General features: G+C 40.1%; 1 protein-coding gene across 1 annotated transcript in view; it reads left to right on the top strand.

Annotated features, from left to right (window-relative positions):
• The window catches only part of LOC144256098 (dedicator of cytokinesis protein 8-like), a 162,498-nt gene that overhangs the window by 33,032 nt on the left and 105,265 nt on the right, over positions 1-24,201 (top strand).

The following is a 24,201-nucleotide window of genomic DNA, read 5'->3' as shown; positions in this document are numbered from 1 at the left end:
AATTTAGATTATAGTGGCTAATTTAGATTCATATTATAGAAATGAAATGGCTCTACTAATCAATACCTTGGTTTTCTTCTGTGCACAAGGACATAAAAGAAAAAAACAGTATGACTTCAATGTCTGACTTGTCTAAAAGATGGGTCTTCAGCTCAAGGCCAGCTCTACCCAAGAGAATTTACAGCAATGACAGAAATGTTCTGTATGTGTGCTGGTTGATACAGTAGCTGCTAAACTATTCAGTATTTGTCTGTTCTGTATTTGAAATGTGGTTAGTGCAGTGTCAGAACTAAAAATCTAATCTTATTTAGTCTGAATTTAAATTAATGTTGCAACATGTGGTGACTACCATATTGAAGAGCAAGGAACTGGACTCTGAGGTCCTGAAAGACCAGGCTGCTTTGGGATCTGAGTCACATGTGGTGCCACCGGATCCTTCACGTGGGATTTGGGAAGGATCTCTTGTCAAGACACATCTGCCAAAAGCATTGCTGCTCATGTACTTTTTAAAAAAATTAAATATTTATTTTTTTAGGTGTAGATGGACACAACACAATACCTTTTAATTTTATGTGGTGCTGAGGATTGAACCCGGGCACCGCCCGTGCTAGGCGAGCGCTCTACTGCTGAGCCACAATCCCAGCCCCTGTTCATGTACTTTTATTGTTTGTTTTGAGAAGATTTTTTTGAATTACACACACACACACACAAAGTTTTTCCATCTTTTCTCCACCATCCAGAAATGATATTTTATTGTTTATGAGTTATTAATTTTTAAATAGAACATAAAATTAAATCATAGTGATTAAATGAAGCATCTTTATCCCCAGTATCTGACTGAAGACTTCTACCGTACCTCCCAGTCTTCACTAGCATCATGAACACTTGTTTGTTCTTCCATTTTCTCTGGTTTACACATGTGCATGCATGCACACACATGCATATGTATCTGTGACTACTGAAGGGTTTTTATTTATTGTTTTTGTTAGTTTTTTGTTTTGTTTTGTTTTCTGGCACTGGGGATTGAACCCAGGGGTACTTAACCACAGAGCCATATCTCCAACCCTCTTTTATGAGACAGAGTCTTACTAAGTTGCTTAGCACCTTGCTAAATTGCTAAGTCTGGCTTTGAACTTGTGATCTTCCTGCCTCAGCCTCCTGAGTTGCTGGGATTACAGGTGTGTATCCCCTCACCTGGTGTGAATGATATTATTTTTATATTCTCTTAAAATTTATATAATGACCTCATACTCCACATGCACTTTTTTTTTACTTAACAATATTTTTTCTTCTCCCTTTTTTATTACTATGTACACATGAATTTTATTGTCTCAATGCCTTACATTCAGTTAGTCTTCTTTCTTTTAAGTTAGTTGGATTTCCATGAATTTAAACAGTGTGAACTCCTAAACATCTTGCATTTTAGAATTTCAGAGTATGTCACTCCTTTTAACTGCTGAATGGTATTCCTTTGTTTGAAGAAGCCATGTCTTATTTGTCCATTTCACTCTTGATAGACATTTGTGTTTTTTTCCAATGCTTGATTCTCACCAACACTGTCAGTGAGTTTTTGTCCTTATCTGTGCACGTTTCAAAGTTTGAATATGCCTAAAAGTGAAATCGCTGAGTCACTGCTAGCATGCATTTTCCGATTTATTTATACTGCTTGTTTCCAAAATTGCACCAGTTTGCTATCCTGCCATCAGTGTAAGAGAATTCCTGTTTCCCCAGTTCCTCATCTGCACTTTGTATTCCATATGTGGGACTCAGATGCAAAAAGCTTCAGAGCTCACCTCATCCAAAAGCCCCTGCACATTTCCTGATTCACAGAATTGAGACGCAGAAAGAGAAGGTGAATGGTTCATTGGGATCAAAACTCACAGTGAGAGAGACAAACAACACTTACAAAGAATCAGAGCTCTTCCTTACACATGTGTGTGCCCCAGTTAATCCATCCTAACACAGCTCTTCATTTTCTATCCTCATTCTTTAAATGCCAAGACCTCCTCCTAGATAAGATAAGCATTCTTAGCATGCAGTCCTTTCAATTCCCACTCCCTAGAGGGAGATGAAGGATAGAAAATGTTTGCTTGGTAGATGCTATGTTTGTGTCTTTTATAAACCTTATCCTATAATTGGAAAATAACACTTGTAGCATTGGAATAAACTTGTACCAAATGAATTCTACCAGTTATCCAGCTTCCCCTCAGCATTTAATCACCCATGGGAGTCATTTATAACTCTCTTTGCTCCGTGCTGCAGACATTATCCCTTAATTACATCACAGCAGGATTGGAATGCATTTGTACACTGAAAGACTCAGAAATGTAGGAGTTCTAAGGAGGACACGTCTGGACAGATTGCTGCAGACCAACAAGGCGTCATGAGAAACAGACCCAGAAACACACAGTGATGTTCTTGAGCTGTTCTGAACACTGTAGAAAGGCCAAGGCCTCTGCACTGGGAACCAGGCCTTTATTCTTGGGGTGATAGAAGATATTTCCCTCAAGTTTGGCAGTCTCCCCTTCCCTTGGCTTCCAGGCCACCATATTTTATAACTTATTTAAGGACTTGGTTTTCTTCTTCATGTCTTAAGAGAATCTTACTATGTGAAAACTTCAAGGAATTTAGAGATCATCTTGTTCTAACCTCTTATGTTGTTAAATTTTAATTTCTTCTCCAGTCCTCCTGTGCTTGATAGAGGGCGATTAGGTTGGGTTTTAGCTTTTTGGTACCTGGGATTGAACTCAGGGACATTCAACCACTGAGCCACATCCCCAGCCCTATTTTGTATTTTATTTAGAGATAGGGTCTCAATGAGTTGCTTAGTGCCTCACCCTTGCTGAGTCTGGCTTTGAACTCATGATCCTCTTGCCTCAGCCTCCCGAGCCACTGGGATTACAGGCATGGCCACCACACCCGGCCTGATTAGGTTGGTTTTGACAGAAAGCCAGGACTAGACTAAGACTCCCCTTTCCTACACCTACACCTCTCCCCAGGTAAAAGTGGTCTGTTAACAAAGTTTGCCTTGGGAAACCTCACCTTCCTATTTCTGTTCATTTTGCTTTCTTTTTATTCCTTACCATCTCCCCATGACTCCAAAAACCTGAAACTTTGTGGCTTTTCTATTCCCTCCCCCAAAATAAAGGTCTCTTTTAAGCATCTACTCTCTAAACTCATTCCCTTATGAGAACAGGTATGACTTGAAGTCTTCTCTCTGCTGAGAGTACTATTCAAAAATTCCTGTTTCTGTTAGAAAAGCTTTCATTTGACTTGCCTGAGGAATTCTGGACATGATGCTAAGGGCCCGGCATGTAGGGCAACGTCCATTGTGAACATTGCTATGTCTGCACCATTCAGTCTGGTCATAGGAAATCAAATACGTGAAAATGAAGATTTAGGAGCCAGTGAATTCAGGGATGATTCTATGTTTCATAGAGGAGTCACCTCATGAATGTGAAATATGGTCTAACTTATAAAAAGTTGATCTACCAGAGCTTATAGAAAACAGATATATCTGTTGAACCAATGACTCCTAGGATTCAAGTATTAAAGAATATACTTTTAACAAACTGAGTTCCCTAGATGGGGGTAGGGGTGGAAGGTAGACTATCACATGGTTGTAATGGAAGACATTGCCTGGCCTCCAGTGGGAAGGGTGACCAGAGTCACACAGTGCAGGAATCTTAACATTGATGAGGTTTCTGTTGAACACCACATAAGTAAATTCAGGTTACCTCTATCTCCCTTAAAGGAGCATCTGCCATGGACCCTCGAGGAGAATGGCTCAGGATCAGCTGAAATTGCTTTTGAGCCCTCAGCTTCACCTTCCTTCCACTTCTTTAGGTGCTTCCTTTCTTCGCCTGCCCCCTCAGGTGGCCTTGGTCAAGGTCACCATGTTGTACTGCAGAGAACACGACTCAAGTGGCATCCTGTGTGACCCTTGACCCTGCCTCTACCCTCGCCAAGCTGCTTAAGGAGAGGTCCCAGCTCAGTTACAGACTGCCAGGACTCCCAAGAGTTGGGCATTCAGAAAACAGACACTTGCTCAGACAGGAAAAGATCAACTCCCAAAGGCAAAAGTGCTAATCCCAGAAATAACCAGGTCTCGAATCAGGGACTCTGGCCCTCTGCAGTGACATATCCACCGACCCCACCCCACCATGAGCTGAGGCATGGGGTCAGACTAGTCTCCTGAGACAGACTCAGGCAAGTGGCTTTGAGAAATCACATACAAAAAGACAGTGATTCTGAAAGTAGCTGCAAAAAATTAGGTTGATAAAGAGGATTATCCAAGTCTGAGTTTGGCCTTCCTGTCTCTACACACAGAATTTTTTAAATACCAGTTGTTCGTTTACAAACACATTTGAACTAACTTCTGGCTTATTTTCCGTGTGACCAACAGCTGGTAATGGAGATGCCAGCTGCCTTCTGGTGGGAGCAGAATGAAGACTGAGTGGGGGCCAAGGCCCAGCGAGGCCTTCAAGGGCATTTTATCCTGTGCCTGCCACGGGGGTATGTGCAAGATCACAGGCACCAAGGTTGTAATGAGCTTGTTAAGCTCCTCGCCATCCCTTTAACTGGTGATTACATTAAAGAAAGCCATATAAAGTGCATTTCATCACTCATCCCAGCCCTCAAGATTCTCTGAGGTCTTGTTTATCCAATTACCAGACTCACTGTGGAGGACTGTGCTTGCTGGGAACAGACGTATCAGTCAGAACATGATTTCTTTGATGAATAATTAGCTGTTTTCAGGCCTCCTCCCATATGACTGAACGTTCTCAGACCAGAGAGGTCTGCTCTGGCCTAACAGGGAGGTGCCTCCTGTTTCACAGTGGGATTTTAAGGAACATTACCAGACTTATAGTTTACATGTGAAAAAGAATGGTATAGGATGGATGTAAGAGTTGATCTTGAATGAGTGGCAGGCAGTTATGATTAGTGAATAAAATTCCTAAGGGAAGGAATGAACCCAAAATAACTCTGGATGAAGTGGTTAGGCAGGAGTTGGGGTATAGGGAGTATCCTTGAATAGGATTCTATTTTCTCCAAGGAAATGGATACCCAGTTTAAGGCCAGCTAACTCTATATCCAGAATAGATCTTCTCAATGCTAGAGACAGAGTGATTGTGACTTCCAGTGTTCAGTCTTACCCTAAAGACTCCAATTCAGGAGGTGGCACTCTGGTGATCTCAGACTCTCCTTTGTTAAAAATCCCTGAAAGAGGTAAAGGTCCTGCATAGCATCATCCAAAGGTCCACAGCCAAAGGTGACTTAGGCCTCTGGAAACTCATTGGAGAGGAGCTGCTGCTTCACTTGCCTGGTTTGGGAAGCAATCCCAATGTACACCCGGACATGAGTTAAAGTGGATTTGGCAAAGAGTAAGTATGTGTCTATTGAGAACCTACAACACCACAGCATACCTCTCCATGTGAGGATGGTGGTTTTATGGCATAATATTCATTAGATGCTATAAGCACTCAAGTGTTATTGCTAATTAATGGTTAGAAGTTTATGATATGTTTGGCCCTGTCTCTTTAAATCACCATCAAAATTATGCCTGGGTTACCAGGCGCAATAGCACATGCCTGTAATCCATTCCAGCAGGTCCGGAGGCTGAGGCAGAAGGATGGCGAGTTCAAAGCTAGCCTCAGCAACTTAGTGAGGCCCTCAGCAACTCAGTGAGATCCTGTTTCTAAATAAAATATTTAAAAGGATGGGGTATGTGGCCTAGCAGTTAAGCATCCCTTGGTTCAATACCCAGTACCAAATATATATATGTATATATATTATATTATATATAATATATATATCATTTGTATATGGCATCCATTATTTATTGTTTCTTTGAATTTTATTCATTCTGGAATAGACAGCCTGTTGTTATAGTAGTTCAGGATTTGAAAGGTGCAAAAGTGCACAGAGTAAAAATTCTCTCTACCACTTCTGATTTCCAACTATTCAATTCTCCTCTTTAGAAAAAAACCACATATGTGTATAAATGGTTTGTTTATAAAAACTTCTTTTCCACAAACAAATGCTTATTAACATAATAAAACCAAGGGGTTTTGGGCTTCTGGATATAGATGTAGAGAAAGAGGTTGATGTTATACCTTCATTTATTTTACAACTGTTGAGTGCCTGTATTGTGCCAGACCCTGTTATAGACACTGTGGAAATAATAGTGACCCAAACAGTTGGAAACAGTGCACCTTTTATACCTCAAGCCTAACTTTGACCATTGGAGACAGCCTTTTTGTTTCAATTTCTTAATCATCCTTTCAGATATGGACTATGCATATATAAGCCAATATATTCATGCACTTTTCCCTGTCCATATAAATGTGTCATAATCTTCGCACTGTTCTGCATCTTGATTTCTTCACTGAGTACTATATTGTGTGAGCACTTTGATGTGAATACATGAAACTATGTTTTTATAGCTGCATTCAATTGTATTATATGAACAGTTGTGATTTTTTAAGTCCTGTATTGATGGGCTCTTAAGACCTTTCTGCTCTTTTACTATTATGAATGTTATAATGAAATAACTTATGGCACACTTATTTATTGGAAAAATTCCTAACTCTTTAAAGAAGTGTTTTAAGAACTCTACCTTAAGTATAAGACAATCCAGAAGCCCAGTCCTTGTTCTTAGAACTTTTATCCATCAAAATTTTATAATCAAGCCATTTACTTAGGAAGAGCAATGACTGCTCAGATCAAATCTAGCCATTTGAATTAGCCAGGGACTGAACACAAAGACAAGGGAATTCCTGGTGCCAGTAGCAACTTGGTCTCAGTAATAAGGCGGGGACACAATCCCCATATTTATGATGTCTTGCTTCAAAATTCAGCACTTCTTTTTATAAGAATGAAAAAATTCAGGAAGGGAGGCCAATGACCCAGGATTATTATGCTGAGGCTTTGCAGAGCTACGGCTTCAGTACACCATTCAGCCACTGGCGGGGGGGGGGGGGGGGCACAATTAGCTTACTTTCTGGATTCAGACAGTTCCCTACCTTTCTCATTAGAAAACAGGAGTGGTGATTTATTAAAGAAGAAAATGCATTTCATCTTTTGCCTTTGAAGCCAAAGACCAAGAAAAACTAAAAAAGTATTCCAGTGTTTCAAGAGATGGCAGTTGTCATGTTTTTCAAAAGATTTTATTCTCATCTGAAGCTTCTGCCTTCTTTCATTAGTAAGTCCAACACTGTTTTTGAAAAGAAAAATTACTAATTTTTTAATGACTAATTGCTTAGATTTCATGTATCTTTACTAATTAAAAAATCAATGTAAGTTTCCCACTGTTTTTCAAAGATGCAGTGGGGAAGGGGACCAAGAAATACATCCCATTGTGCTGACAGTGAGATCTCCTTTGAGAGCTGTTTTTCAGTGTACATATTTACACATTCACCAAGGCTGCCTCATATACGAAACTAAAAGAATGTGAAAAATTTTGCTAGAATCCAGGGGCACAGCAATAGTGAAATATGTTAGAGGGAGGTGCTGTGTACACTTATTTTGCTGGTCCCCCAACTCACAGCCCTTATCAGTCTGCTTATTTATATCCACTCCATCTGAATCCACAGTGTGTTAGTGCTGCTGCCTATTCATGACTATTTTAACTAAAACCCCTGCAGCCCATTAAGCAGGGATGAGCATCGTTTTCTTCATGGATCCTTTACATAGCATTTGGCAGGAAAATTCATGAGGCATCCTGTTTTCGCATGGCTAAGGGTTAAGATCAGTGGGGGCAGAGACAATGGATAAGTAATGAAATTAAGGCAACTCCAGGCTTGTGTTTTACTGTGATGACAAATGGTTTGTCCAGACTAGAAGGAGCACTCTCAAATTCAAGATGTCTTCTTTCCTTTATTTTAGTGCTTTTGTTAGTTTTTTGTGGCTTTTGTTTGTTTGATTTTGAAAATGGGCTTCACTCATGTTGCCAAAGTCTATCTTGAACTTTTGGCCAGCTTTTTCTCTTCTGATGAAATAGCCTTCAAAGAAGTGTTGCTGTTTGCGGGAGGGGACCTTCTGTGCTTTTGGGCTTTTTCACCCTTAGTTCTAACGTTCCCGTGTTCTTCACAGAGGCCCCCAAAAGTCGGCACTCAAACACTCCTCTGAAGCAGAGGTGTTTTAACAGCTCTCCATTAATGGATGACCCATGGTCTGAGGCCTCAGACAGGCTGCCCTTGGCCCCTCTCAGCAGAAGTGGGGTGAAATATGAGATGCTGTGTGAGGGTTTTCTGCGAGGAAAAAGTGGATGTGAGTGGGAGGTGTAGGCAAACACCACAGCACAAAATAAAGAGAACCATGAGTAGCTGGAAGGACTGAGTTTTGACAGCATAAGATAATTTTTACTTGTTTTTGCTTTATTTCTGGTGCTGAGGGTTGAACCCCAAGCCTCATATATAACAAGCATGCTCTCTACCACTGAGCAGCACACGAGCCCCAAAATAAGATAGTTTTCTTTAAAAAAAAAAAGAAGAAGAAAGAAAGAAAGAAATGACTAATTGCTTACATTTCATGGATCTCTACTAATTAAAAAAAATCGATTTAATTTTCCCACTGGCTTAAAACACCTGAAAGGTTATACAAATTCCAAAAATGGCCCAGTCTTACCTCCTGGGCTTCATACTGCTTTTTTGATAACTTTCAAGTATAAACTGAGATCCATGTAACTATTTGTTGAAATATAAATATTATGACTCAATTAGGACAAAATTAGAGGAATTCAACTTCATGATGTATTGGTTTCTAAGGGATTTCCAGGCCCAAAGTAATAATTATGCAATTTAGCGTTGGGAAAATCTCAAAGCCCACTGTTCATTTTTTTTGTAGTTAGAGTTAAAAACTAAGCAGTTGGTTCCTTTTTTTTGTTTTTTAATCCTTCCCCTTTTTCAACTGAAGTGACCTGAGCTAGCCTTTCTCTCTTATCCAAGTTCAAAGACTAGTTCAGCTGCTTTTCTGAAATTCCTTCAATCAGTTCACAGGTGGGCAGGAGATACACTTCTTCATGTTATTAATAGATTTGTATTTCTGTTATCTCAAGGCACCAGTTGGTATCCTCAAAGATGACACATATGAATACACCCAAAGTCACTATTTACATTTTGAGGAAGTGAATATAAAGGAATTCTGACTTGTTCTCTGTAGCTCAGGCTTATAGGATTTTACCTCCCTGTGTAGGGACATGGGACTATTCTTCAATTAATGTCCCCAACCATCTCATTGGACTTTTTGAGTTTTCTCATCCTTTCCTTCTCCTATCATTGTCTGGTGAGCACTTGGCTCCCCCTTAGCCCCATCTGTCTGGAAACTTCCCCATGCTCCTCAAGCTTGGCTCATCTTGATCTGAAGTTCTATCCTCCTGTGCCTTTATTGCACCCTTGACCTTCACATTCCCTGATTGCAATGCTTTTTACTTCATGACTCTTGAGCTGGATGCTGCCAATGTATATGCCTCCCAGGATACTTACATGTGATTATAATTCTTCTACAACATCCACAAGATAGTCTTAATGGGGAGACATAGAGGGGAGGGAGATGACTTATTCTGCTCCAGCAGGTTTTCTTTCACTTTAATATCCAGCCATTCCAGGGGTGAAGACTTGATTGATGGCTGCTTCCTCTTTTGTTAAAAACATACATCACATTAGTGGTCTGTCCTCGTTTTGTGGATAAGCAAAATGATGGTACTTATGCTCCCTAGCCCCTCTCGCTGAATTATTTGGAAGCCAGTGAAATTCTGTTTAGACAGAACATAAAGAGCAACCTTCTTGGAGAAGAACTGGGTGGTGTTCAAAGTCCTATTGTATTCAACCTGATGGGAGGCCAAAGGAGACTCGGAATCAGAGCCAGGAGGTCGAGACTCATTTTCTTTATGTCTAGAGTGGGATAACCTTGTGATGCTGATCTCAGGGGCTTTGAGAGAAGAGTAATAAAGACTTTACACATCAAAGTCTTTTGATAAATACAAGATACTTCACAGTGTACATTTTATTTGTGGTTGTTATTTGTGTTATGTGAATATATGCTGCAGACCCCCATCTGCTTGTCAACTCCTTGGACGATAGCAGAGGCTCATACTGTTTCTCCCTTCAGTACCTGAAACAGTGTTTGGAGTCTCACTCAGGAAATGCTCTTTGCGATTGGCATGTGGAAGGGGATGAGGTGGGTTGATAACTAGCTTAGTTTGCAGGTGCTTTGTTCTGGGAAGGGTTTAGTTGCCACGTGGCCATGAGAGGGCACTAGCCACATCCCTGATTTCTCAAGCTTCCTGATAAGCCATCTCTTCTGCAAGGTGCTGATAGGACCTGGGTGGCCACCTTGATTTGTGTTGCATGGTCTATCACTCACTGAGAGTAAATTCTGAGTTGGTGCCTAGGGAAAGCTTTTCTCAAGTGAGAATGTTTGGATGTGATCTCTACTTTGACTTTGCACCTGGAAACATACGTTTTTCTATAGTCTTGAATTGAGAGTGCAGTTGTGGTCTTGTGCAGGTCAGGAGGACAGGCAATTGGTGACCATCTATAACACCAATCATTGCTGGAAACGAGATCCTGCTGCTCCTCTGATGCCTCACAGAGGGTGCCTTCACTCACTGATCACCAAGAAGAGACAATTATCTACACTTGTAACCAATGCCACAAAGCTACCATTATAACTACCTGTTGCCAAATCATGTAATTTTTTTTATTATCTCATTGATGTCTTTGCTTTTATTTACAGGAGATTTTCATTAAAACTTTGTGGGAGAGGGAAGGATATTAGTGGTAGGTACTTTTTAGTATTCTTCTTATCTTTAGTGTAACCTGACATAGGGCACATTAGTTAGTAAAATCAGAAACTAGAGCTAAAGAAAAAATATATTTTTAGAAATTCTCAAGTTTTTTAAAACTAACATGGAGATTGAGTTGACTCCAAGGAGGTTCTTTTGAGATTAAGAATATTTTCCCATAGGTAGTTATTGCATTATGTTCCACAGACCATGAGGATAACTCTGTGACTAATTCAAGGCAGAAATTTTACAAGGTAAAGCCATTTTTTTTCAAGGAAACATATGATTAAGTATCAGAGGATAACCCAATGTATACCTTAAGCAATATACACACTTGTATTAGTTACCCATTGCTGCCTCCCCAAAACTTTGCCACTTAGACCAACAGTTAGAATTCAGCTTGTGTGAATTATCCAGGTGCTCCTGCTCAGGCCCTTCAGAGAGCTGTGGTCATTTCAGGGGCTCCCTGGAGGAGGGTCTACTTCAAAGCTCACTTGTGTGGTTGTAGGAAGAATTGCTTGATCCTGGGTTGTTGGACTGAGGGCCTCAGTCCCCCACTAGTTATCAGACAGAGACTTCATTGAGACTCTGCTGCACTGGTCTTTTCCAAGGGCAGCTCACAACATGGAAACTGGCTTTATCAGAACACGCAAGCAAGAGGACAAGCAATGTGGAAGCCAGAGCCTTTTTGTAATCTAACCTCAAAAGTCATATCCCATCACTTTTGTCCTATTCTCCTCATTCAGTGCAATCACTAGGTCTAATCCATACTCACAGGAGGAGCATTACCCAGGGCTGGACCACCAGGAGGCAAGGATGACTGGTAGTTATCTTAGAAGCTGCTAGGACAGTTCTTAACCAAACTGTTTTAGTCAACTTTTTTTTTCTGATGTGACTAAAAGACCTAACAGGAACAATTGTAAAGGAGGAAAGTTTATTTGGGGGTTCATGGTTTCAGAGATCTCAGTTCATAGGCAGCTGGCTCCATTCCTCAGGGCTCAAGGTGAGGCTTAACATCATGGTGGAAGAGTATGGCAGAGGGAAGTAGCCCACATGATGATCCAGAAGCAGAGAGAGAGAGAGAGAGAGACCCTAACTCACTAGATACAAAATATAAACCCCAAAGCCACACCCCCAGTGGCCACCTCCTGTAGCCACACCCTGTCTTCAGTTACCACTTAGTTAATCCTCATTGGATGGTTTATTCACTGATTGGGTTAAGAGCATCATAACCCAATCATTTTTCTTTCAAGCTTCTTTCATTGTCTCACCGTGAGCTTCTAGGGGACATCTCACATCCAAGCCATAACACTACCAAAAATGAAGAGAGCTCCAGTTGGATTGGAAGAAACATGGAGGGTGGAGGGCAAGCAAGGGAGCTTGCTGTGTGAACTCTGTGGATGACATGAGAAGGCTGTCTAGGGAACGCATCCCCCCAGTCTAGTGTATTTCCAGCACATCTGCAAGGAATCCCTTCCTAACAAAAGAAAAATAACCAGTTTTTGACAGATCTTCAAAATCAAGAAATGTCCTTTCCCCCACCCTCTTACTAAGACTCACTCCAAAGAAATAAGCCTGCAAAGTAGGGAGGATTTTTATTTATATATACCTCAGTTAAAGCAGATTTCCCATGCTTTCTTATATTCAGTAGTTGGGGGCTGGGAGAAGCCCTAAACTGTATATACTAAAGAATAGGGTCATTTCTCTTTTTGTCCAGCACCCCAGCACCTTGTTCACCCCACTCCTGTCTAATCCCCCACTACATACTCCCCAAGCATCTGAAGATCCGTGTGTGTGTGTGTGTGTGTGTGTGTGTGTGTGTGTGTTTAGTACACTGAGCAAAAGGAAAACTAGCTATGAAGGGTAAATTTTGCAGGATGTCTGAAATGTATTCTGCTAAAGCTGTTACCATCCCACCCCATTTAGGAAAAAAAAATACATTCTTTTGTAGACACTCAAAAAGTAACTGAAATGGAGTTCTAATAAACCAAGTGGGGGCTCAATCTGTAGAACAAATTTCTAAGCCCTTCCTGTATGGAAAAAAAAAGTGCAAGGACAATCAGATAAAGATTATCCAAATCACTTAGACCCTTTAAACCACATCACAGGTGCCATGGGGAATAGCCAGAAGTTGAGAGAGATACATTTGCCCAGTGAACCTTTGGAATATTTTGTTAGTCTCAAATTTCAGGGAAAAAAATGTAGAATAAAAAAAATTGATTTGGGTACCTTTCCATCTTCCCTTTCTTTTTAATTCTCCTCAGCTCCTCCTGCCCCCTCCTCCCAGCCCAAGCATCCAGATCTCACTAAGAACAATGCCTCCTGGTAACGACCCTATCCTCTTTCATCTTTCTCCATTCACACTTTCAGTCCCTATGTCTAGCCTCGTTGTAAGAAAAAAATGCTGAGTAAACTAATTCCTACTAAAATGAGAGCAAATGATACATAAACTTCTTAATACCTTAAACCTGCTAAGTAGGGTTTCAAAAGAAGATTGGGGGGCATGGGTACCTTAATTAGTAAAATTTTAGTTAGTTCAGTATGTTTAAAAAATATTTTCAAGCAGGGTTAGAGGGAGATTTATTTTTTGTTTATTAAAGTAGTCAGGTTTCCCCCAGTGGGTTTCAAATGCTTGAATATTTGTGATTCTTTTCAGTAGAAACTGACCTGAGATTCTGCTTTATATAGCAAAAGGAATGTGAGTTCTGATTTCTCACTTAAAAGGAATTTTTAATCTACCTCCTATAAAGGGGTGGGATGGGGATTGATGTAATAGAAAAATTACTCTGCAAATATCATAGTAGCTGTGAGTGTTCAAATAATTTTAAAGACAAATTACTGGGTTCAGACCCCAGCACTGCAAAACAAAAAGACAATTTATTAGTAGTAATGATAGTTGTTTTATATTATACAAAATCACCATGTCTGATATTCAAGATTCAGTTCATTGATTGAGGAAGTATGAATATCCTCAAAAAATATTTTAAAGAGAGTAATAAGAGGTATTAGGCTGGCTGTTGTTTGGTTTTGAGGACTTTTTTTTAACATAAAAGATTTTAGAAAGAGAATATTAGGTCACTTCTTATAGAGTTTCTAAACAATTTGGTGATGTTTACTCTCTGGCTTCTTAACTGCACTTGCTTTGGCAGGGTGGAGCAGAGGCCCCTGATTTTCAGAGAACAGCACTAGCCTTGATACAGAACGTGTCAGCCTTGCCCACGGAGCCCAAGGTTACTTGGGGGCACGCTACTGCTGGAACCCACACCCCAGTTAAGCAATCCCATCTCCTGGCCCAGTGCAGGCAGCCTCCTGCCCTCTGGCTGTGCCCTGGAACAGATTTCACACTCTGTTTTTCTCACTCTGAATTCTGAAAATGGCCCTTTCTCTTCATTCTATATGTCAGGGATTTTCTTCCCATTTTCATTTTTTACTGATTCTTTTGTGAGTTTGCATTTTTATCTGACCTGAAGCATCAGATACTGGAATAAACACAAAAAATGGCATGAGTCTGTGGTCATGGAATGATAGGAGGGGACATAGCCGGTGTTCTATTTTTATGGACTTATTTACAAACCTTCCCACTTTAAAAAAGCGATGGAGACAGCTTATAGAGATTGTATAACACGGTGTGAAAATTTTCTGGGTGAAAATAAAATAAGGAGAGGAAATCAGTCAAAATCTAGGTAAGGTTATTACACAAAATATATCTTAATATATAAAAGTATCTCTAAAAGTCACCTGCAAATTTGACTTTGAGCTTCCTAGGAGCCAAGGAAGTGAGGAGGATAGACTCACAATGATCTATAAGATTTATGTCTGCCAAATTAAAAACAGACCAGCTTTCTTGAATTAATGCTTCTCAAACTTGAATATGCATTTGAATCACCCACGTGGGTTCTGATCCAGCAGGTCTGTGCTGTACTTTTAACTGGCCTGGAGTGGAGGTGATCATGTTAATTACTGCCCCTGCACCCCTAGAATATCCTTTGAGTAACAGGGTTTTAGCTCACTTATAAGCACATATTTACAAAGTATGCTTCCACTTTTACAAAAAAAAATGTAGCCACATTAGGTTTGTAAGTTTCCTAAGTGATTCCAGGATATATAATATATTGAGTTTTAAGATTTCTAACTTTCATTTGCTCTTGATGAATTTAAAGCATCCAAACCTCTAACATGAGGGGACAACACTCTCATCTTAGTGCTATGCAATTTCAAATCTTTTTTTAAAATCTTGTAGTTGGTTAGTCACTGTAAATATTTTAATATCACATTAGAATAAATTTGTGGTGAGTCTGATTGTTGAACAAAGACACTGTTTACTATTGTTCTTAGAAGTAGCGGTGCGTCTAGCTCAGAGCACCTGGATTTGAGTTGCACTGTACCATATTCTAGCTGTGTTACTTGGGCAGGTTATGTAGCCTCTCTGTGACTTTTCTTCTTTTTGACCCAGTAAGGTCAGGTATCTATCATAGATATTTAGAAACAGTGCCTGCAAATAGTGAGAATAATGTAGGCTATATTTATTACTGTATCTAAAATAGATTTTCCTGGCAGTGAAATACGTGTGCTAAATTAAAATTACCTCCTCAGCTGATTGCCTTCAAATACTTTGAAAAATGTATGTACAGATGTACAACTTTCTTTTGAATACTGAAGTAAAAGACATCACATAACTCTAAGATATTACTGCTATTAGTAGCCATTTGAGGTTCACTCTGATAGAATCAGTCTGATGCCAACAAACTGCTGAAGAAAGGGCACTGACCTTTTTCGGTAGTTTTCCATTGAGAGCATCTTGTTTGTTGGTGCACTTGGTTTTGCTGCATTTCCACTGCAGCAAATAATTCATCAGTTCCTTCACTCTGTCTTTGCAAAAAAAAAAAAAAAAAAAGAGAGGGAGTTTTAAAACACAAGTAAAGAAAAAGAAACCACTTTGAAATTGCCAAAATTGTTAGGCTGAGAAAAATAGAAAGCTTTTTCTGTTTAGGACTGTTGCAGTGGTGGTGGGTCAGGAGAGCCAGGTGCCCATTTACCAGCCCATCTTCTTTAATCCAGTGCATATCACTAGTCGTTTGCTACTAAATGAACACAAATGTCTCAGGCTCTAAGAAAACTAAGAAAGCCAGGCTTAGAGGTGCATGCCTGTAATCCCTGTGGCTTGAGAGGTTGAGGCAGGAAGATGGCAAGGTCCAAAGCCAGTCTCAGCAACTTAGCAAGGTCCTCAGCAACTTGGTGATACCCTGTCTCAAAATAAAAAATAAAATGGGCTGGGGACGTGACTCAGTGGTTAAATGTCCCTGAGTTCAATCCCCAATACCAAAAAGAAAACTCATAAAATAGAAAAACTAATTTTTATGGTATTGTATTCTCTCCTGCAATTCCAGGGTGTTTTTTTTTTAAGATTTCTCTAAGTTGGAAGCACCTGACTACATATTTAAACATGTTAAATATGTACCCACTTCCTCATTTATTAAATGTACTTTACATATAATTATGTATCAGGCTACAAACTAGGGGGGATTTTTTTTAACTGCAAGTTAAATTCAGTAGTCTTACCATTGGCTGATGAAATTTTACATAAAATAAGCATTTAATTAAATATTAATTCTGATTTTGAGTTTTTTTTTCACATTTTTGTAGATTATAACCCCCCAGGGGTCTCAGACTTTTTTATGGAATCCTAAGATGTCCATAGATCCTAGGGTCTGTGCTTGTCATTCTGAGAGTTAAAGTCCCACAAACAACCCAAACCCAGTTCAGAGTAGAAAATTATCTACCACTTGCTAACTAACTGATAAGAAATGAACTTCAGTGACAAATGGAACTAGACTTCTAGATGCTCCCTTTAAAAGAGTATTTCAGGGGCTGGGGTTGTGGCTCAGCAGTAGAGCATTCGCCTAGCATGTGCAAGGCCCTGGGTTCAATCCTCACCACACTACATAAATATAAATAAATAAATAAAATAAAGGTATTGTATCCAAATACAATGAAAAAATAATTTTCTTTTTTTAAAGAGCATTTCAGGGGCTGGGGTTGTGGCTCAGTGGTAGAATGCTTGCCTAGCATGCATGAGGCACTGGGTTCCATCTTCAGCACCACACAAATATAAAATAAAGATATTGTGTCCACCTAAAACTAAAAAATAATTTTTAAAGAGCATTTTACCGTTTTCTGGGATGCTGCATGGTAACCTGATGGGCTGGTGAACAGAAAGACACAGAGACTGGGGAGACTGAGAGAGAGAGAGACAGAGAAGAGAAAATGCACATAAATAAAAGACAGAGAAAGCAGCAGACACTGAGAGAAACTGAAAAATAGAGAGGGAAATCCAGGCAGATTGTTGGTTCTCTAAGTTATATACATTAATATCTCACAGTCTGGCAGAATGTTTGAAGTTGTGTTTTAAAATTTACTCAGCTGTTTTACATAGTCCTCATGAGACACCTAAAGCTATATATTTTGCAGTTTACAAAGTAGTTCTCAGGTATCCTTGCGTTGAGACTGGACCCAAACCATTTTATTACAGGTGAGGAAATTGAGTCATTCAGCTCTTGGGGAAGGGTGCATTTTACAGGTTTTCAAAGGACCCATTGTCTTATTTGGTTAGGGCCACTAATGACATACAAACCCAAACAAACCCATCTCTTCTGATATAAAAGCAGCTTCCATTTACATGTCCTACTGATATTCAAAATCAACATTTTTTTTCTTTTTCTAGTTTGTATTTGATAGTATGACTTTGCTGCAAACCATTCATTGAAATTACAGGAAGAAGAAATTGACACCAATTCCATTTCAAAATCAAACCCACTCTTTTATTTCCCCCCACAGTCTTCTAACCTTTACCTTTCATGCATATTCAGTGTTTGTATATTGACAGCCCTGACAGATATAAAAATTAAATTTTCCAAGTTTGCACTGAACATTATATAGAGAGTAAAAGCCATTTCTCCCTGTGCCTCATCCCTGCACCCAGCTGATTCTGGGAGCTTGACTATTGCTTGTAGAGGCCTTTATTCCTCCTGTTGATCTGCTCAGATCTCCTCTTAAGGCATTATGCTCTTTCTCACCTTCTTCTGACTGTGCTAGATGCTCAGCTGTAGAGCAGTCCCAAGTGTCCAGTTGCTTAAACTGGGGACTTGTGTGGCTTTTTGCTATAGCTCACTTGCTGCAAGCTGTAGAAGTCCCTGGGAAAACACATGGTTGTCATCTTGTGAATAAGGAACTGGGCTAGGTTTTTCTCTGCTTCTGTGCACTGAACGAGGCTAAACTTAGGATAAGCCAAACTAATATTTTGTGCATTGTAACTTTGAATGACTTTTTTAATAGCATGAGACATTTTCTTTTTTTTCCTTTTTTCCTTTTTTTTTTAGTTGTAGTTGGACACAGTACCTTCATTTATTTATTTTTATGTGGTGCTGAGGTTCGAACCCAGGGCATTGCATGTGCTAGGTGAGCACTCTACTGCTGAACCACAACCCCAGCCCAACTTTGAATGATTTTAGTCTGTTTGGGTTAACATGTTCTCAGCAAAGGAAATAAAAGAGGGTCCCCAAGTGGTAAGAACAGATAGATTTGGTCCACAATTTAAGTAAAACCAAATTCCACAGTTATCCCCAAGGCCTGCTACATTACAGGAGTTTAAAAATAAGTTGAGGACTGGAGGTACAGCTGAGTGCAGAGCACTTGTCTAGCATCTGGGAGGACCTGGGGTCCATTCCCCACATGCTGGCAAATCAATCAAAAACACAAAATAAGTTAATGGTGTTTTGCTGAATCTGTGTGAGAAAAAAAAGGTCAGGGGAGTTTTCCAAAACAGTTTCTAACCAAAAGAAGCCATCTAAAGAATTCTGGAAAGGAGATGACTACTGATGACTACTAACTGTCCCATTCTGTATGTATAATGCATAATCCTGAAGAAAACCATTTTGGGCCACATTTGGGGAAAGATAAGAGTATCCTAAATGTCTTGTGCATGGACTAGACCTGTAGTTACTAAATACTCATTCAAAATAACTTTGTCCTAACAAGCAATTCATCTTTAGGGTATGGGCTACACCTCACAAATCCTTAGATAATGTTATTCTTAGGATTTTTCTGTGGCACTTCATTTATCAAACATAAAACATTAAGAGCCTGTTCATCAGGTTGTTAATAACTACTCTTATCTGTGGATTATATACCATGCAGGCAGATCTTCCGTCTCAAGATCATTATTTTAAAAGATGCTAGTTTAACAAAACCTATTACTTAGCATTCTTTTTGAGGTGGGAAGGTACTGGGTATTGAATTCAGGGAAACTCAACCCCTGAGCCACATCCCCAGCCCTATTTGTATTTTTATTTATTTACTTATTTTTATGTGGTGCAGAGGATTGAACTCAGGGCCTTGCACGTGTGAGGTGAGCACTCTACTGCTGAGCCATAACCCCAGCCCCCGTATTTTATTTAAAGACAGGATCTCACTGAATTGCTCAGCACTTCACCATTGCTGAGGCTGGCTTTGAACTCTGGATCCTCCAGTCTCAGCTTTCTGAGCCTCTGGAATTACAGGCATGCACCACCATATGCGGCTACTTAGTATTCTACATTTCAGAAAAAGCATCTTCTCAAAAAATTTTTAGGCAAAGTTATTCAACTTTTCTGAGAAATCAGTTTCCTGACTTGCAAAAAGAGATGTGGGGCTAGACTCTCTTGAAGTTTCCTTCCAGCTGTGTGCTCCACAGAAAGTACACAGAGCATGGGCAAAGCAGACTACCTGTGCTGAGGTTTGAATACAAGAGTGAGCAGCCCCTTCCGAATCAATGTGCAAAATTGTTGACTGTGTTGGCTGTTGTGTGGGACAGGGTCGTGGGTCCCAGTGTATGGGGCCTAGGACAAGTGTGGTAACAGCAAACCTGATTATCCAGTCTGACACAGCTACTTCTGTTGTGATTTACACAGCCCCTTTCATCTAGCTACTTCAAAGCATTTTTACAAACTTTGGCTCATTATTCCTCCAACCACAGCATTGAAGCATGTTTGATTGGTGTCTTTTCAATTAACTCAAAGATTAAGAAACTGAGCAAAAACAGAATTTAGAAGTATTATTTCAAAAGTATGCTGCATTGAAAAAAAATTTTTAAAGTATGCTGCATTGAAGAGGAGCAAAACATGTAAAGTGTTCATCAAAGTTTTATCATTGAAAAAAAGGAAAAACTCTAAATGCTTATTTTTGGAGGTAGTATAAATTATGACACATTCATATTATGGAATATTGTGCAGCTGTTAAAATAATTTTTATTGGCTTTTTTTAGTTAGCTTTTGCATTGCTGTGGCCAAAATACCTGACAAGAACAATTTATAGAAGGGAAAGTTTACTTGGGGGCTCACAGTTACAGAGGTTTCAAGCCATATATGGCTGGCTCCATTGCTCTGGGCCCGAGGTTCGAGATAGCACTTCATGACCCACTTCATCCAGCCATGCTCCACCTGCCTATAGTTAACACCCAGTCAGTCCCTTCCAACTAGGATGGGCCAGTTAGGTCACAGTTCTCACACCCAATCATTTCACCTTTGAATATCCCTACATTTACACAGGAGATTCTGCGGAATACCTCATAACCAAACAATAATAAGACTATTTAGTCATATTGGGGAAAATACCATAACTGAACAATGTTAAGTCACACAAAAATAAAATAAAGCTTTGTACACACCGTTTGAGAAGGAGATTTAATGTATAGAGGAAACGACTAAGTGACAATATGCTAAAGTTTTAACAGTGACTTTTCTCAGTGTAGGGGGATAATGAGTGGTGGCCATTTTCTTGTTTATACTTTTTTGTACTTTTCGGTTATTCAGGATTGAAAAACAATGGGCACACAGTACTTTCATATACTGCTTTCACAATTATATGTGTATATAGGATAATTACATAATTGTGAAAGACAGAAGAGAGAAGGTGGAGCGCCAATTAAATAGAACGGTAGGAGAGACCTGTGAGGATGTGTCCTGTGGGCTGAAAACCAAGAGATGAGAAACAGCCTGTCATTTAGAAACCTGGGGAGAGCTCTGGGAACCGCAGGTATAAAAACCTTGGGGTGGGAGTAGTTGGAAATGACCTTGGCCTTGAAGAAAGGCCAGTGTGTGAAAGTGATACGAGAGAAGATCCAACAATTTTCCAAGAGATGGATGATGTAGGATCTGTAATACTGAGTTTAAGAAACCCTTTTAAGTTCCTGACACCTGTTTTACATTTTGAAAGATCCTTCTCACCAGTATAAAAAGAGTAGATTATAAGGGGCAAGGGTAGAAGTCATGATCAATTGAGAAAGCATTGCATCAGTCTCAGGTGGTTTGGGCGCAGACACTGTGGGCACAGTGGAGTGTACCTAACTTATCAGCTCTGCAGGGGAAATGATCATCACAGTCATACCTTGTTAAGTTCTTGGTCGCTAGTGCCTACATAGTCTATACGTTGGTGCTATTATTAGTCCCACTGGGGCTTCATAAAGGCTAAGTAACTTGCCCAAGTCCACACAGCTAAAAGGCAAAGGAGGAATGCTACAGGTCCTTTGATAAACATTAGCTCTCTTATTTGAGCGGCAGCAGTGGAGATTAAGAAGAGCGAGCAATGGGTAGAGAGGGGTCTGTACCCCACATTGCATCCCACATCCCAACTGTAAACTGTCTTCTGCCATCCATCACTACCCCCACATCCACTCCTGACAGTAACTGTGGTTCTCCTCTGTCTCCTACCATCAAGGTTGGGCTGCCTCAGATGGACAGAGCAAGATCTGGGGGTGCTGCTGAGTAAACAATGTGGTACAGTGGAACCAGCGCTGCACTGAATTCTGTGGCTGCCTGTGGCTAACCCACAGAGTGAGCTGGCACTTAACCTCTAGGGCTCAGTTTACTCATCTTAAAAAGCTGGGGCTTGCCAAGTGCAGTGGTGTACATCTGTAATCCCAGCAGTTTGGGAGGCTGATGCTGGAGAATTGAGCATTCAAAGCCAGCCTCAGCAATGGTAGGCACTAAGCAATTCAGTGAGACCTTGTCTCTAATAAAATACAAAATGGGGCTGGGGACATGGCTCAGTGGTTGAGTGCCCTGAGGTCAATCCCCAGTACATTAAAAACAAACAAATAAACAAACAAACAAATGCTGGTGCTCAAGCCTGAGCATCATGTCATTGCCTGTCACCTACTTTTCTGGGTAGGCCATGTATATTTAACTGATATTTGATGCTTTCTGTGTATTCTGCCATCTAAATTAAATTCACTTCCCTTTGTTAAAGATTGTTGCCTCGAATTTGTCTTCTTTTTTCATTTGAATGTAAATGGTTAATGCAGCCAGTAATGGACCTGTTAAAAGAGTCCAACGAGAGGATAAGATGGAAACTAGAAAGAGCCATGAGCAAAGGCTAGAAATCAAGGGGGAATGCATGTGCCAGTTTCCTCCATTGTACAAAGAGCCCAGAAAGGCCACAAGAGACAGCAACTCTAATCTGTTCCCAACACAGTCACCCCATTCTGCCTCCACTGGGTCTCCCAATTTAGAGACAGTGGGGTAAATAAAAATAGGAACTGCTACTTATTTGTCTTTTTACTTACTTTTTTTTTTTTTGAGAAAAAGTCTCACTAAGTTGTTAAAGCTGGCCTTGAACTCAAGATCCTCTTGCTTCAGCTTCCCAATTAGCTGGGATGACAGGAGTGCACACCATGCCCAGCTCCTGTGTGTTCTTGACAGTCCCAAATACTGTTTTTGTTCTTGAACATCTGGGGACATTCATTACTGAGCAAGATATTTGAGTAGAGAATCTTTATGCTATTGCTTTTCCTTCCCTGATGTGGGATGTTCTTCCATAGCCAGATAAGTTTATTTCAATGTTTTCCCAAATCATTTCTAAGAATATTACACCTGTGAAATAATAAACAAATGAATTGAGTTCTGAAGCCAAAACACTTGGGGAACCAGGCATGGTGGGGTATACCTCTAATCCCAGCAACTCGGGGGATTAGAAGGATCAGCAGTTCAACCAACCTGGGCAACTTAATGAAACCCTGTCTCAAAATAAAAAATAAAAAGGATTGAGGATGCAGCTCAGTGGTAGAGCACCCCTGGTTCCATCCCCAGTACAACAAAAATAAGAAGCTGTCCTAAAAAGAAGCTGTCCTTCCCCACCTCTAAGGCATTCACGGTACACACTTTTATCTTGATTCACCCTAGTCTTTCCCAGTAGTGTTTGATCACACTGTTGTGTGATCACCACTCCCTACCTCTTCCCCATATACTTGATAACACTTTGCAGAGCACTGAGGGGTCCCTGGAACTAATTTGGAAATGCAAGTTTGGGATGCAATTTTCAATGACCATCAGTCTAATGGAATCAGATTAATACCTGGTAGAAGACTAGGTGAGGTTTTGAGGATCCTTGGTGAAATAAGTGTCATTGCTTTCAGTAATGATAAGTTGCCCATGAAATATAGTATGTAGAGGTGCTTGTGGCTCAGTGGGAAAGCACTTGACTGGCATGTGTGAGGCACATAAAAATAAATAAAATAACACCACATAAAAATAAATAAAATAAATTTACTGTGTCCATCAACAACTAAAAAGAAAAAAAGAAATATAGTATGCAATACAAATTTCAAAGTTGCTCTGAAAATAAAGATAGACTATGGAATAGGAAAAGAAAAGATAGGTCTGGTTCCCGATTCTAGGCTTCCTCACCTAGCATATACTTAGTTCGGAAGACTGACCCATTTCAAAATAGATATTCTCTCATATCCTTTTACCAAACCAGAACACAGAGATTTTGAGCATAAACTAGCTCTCCCAGTGCTTCACAGGGCTATCACAATGACCATTAGTGTTTGAACGTGGCGGACCCAATAGGTGACATTGGTTATTTAATTTAACCATATGTATTAAAGGGAAGCAATCTGCTGTTTATTTGTGTAGATCTGTCCTGTAGAAATTCACACGTATAGAGCTATAGTCCTCAGATGTGGGGATTTTGACTGCCTGGGGATATATGATAACATCTGAAGACATTTCTAGGTGCCAAAGTTGAGGGGGGATCAAGATCTCAGTAGAACCCTTTAGGTGAGGACTAGGGATGCTGTTGAGCATACTACGGTGCAGAGGGCAGCTCCCTGTAGGGAGAATTATCTAGTCCAAAAAGTCAATAGCTGCCAGGTTGAGAAACTCTGTTGTCTATTAATATGCAAATCCTTGTAAAGTCTTACGAGACCCTGCGTTCATTGATGGAATGTCTGGTGACTTGGACTTCCTTCTTGGGCACTTCTCTCCTAGTATTCAACCCACACAAAGGTGGTTTTGGTATCTTGGAAGCCCTTAGGGCAAGAATGTATCTGTTTGGGGAGCAGATATGGCCTGGAAGTTAAAAGAGAGACAGATCATGAGCAA

The sequence above is a fragment of the Urocitellus parryii genome, chromosome 7 (genome assembly GCF_045843805.1).
Source record: "Urocitellus parryii isolate mUroPar1 chromosome 7, mUroPar1.hap1, whole genome shotgun sequence".
Taxonomy (NCBI): domain Eukaryota; kingdom Metazoa; phylum Chordata; class Mammalia; order Rodentia; family Sciuridae; genus Urocitellus; species Urocitellus parryii.
The sequence above is the reverse complement of the archived record's forward strand: the minus strand, read 5'-3'. Positions and strand labels throughout refer to the sequence as shown.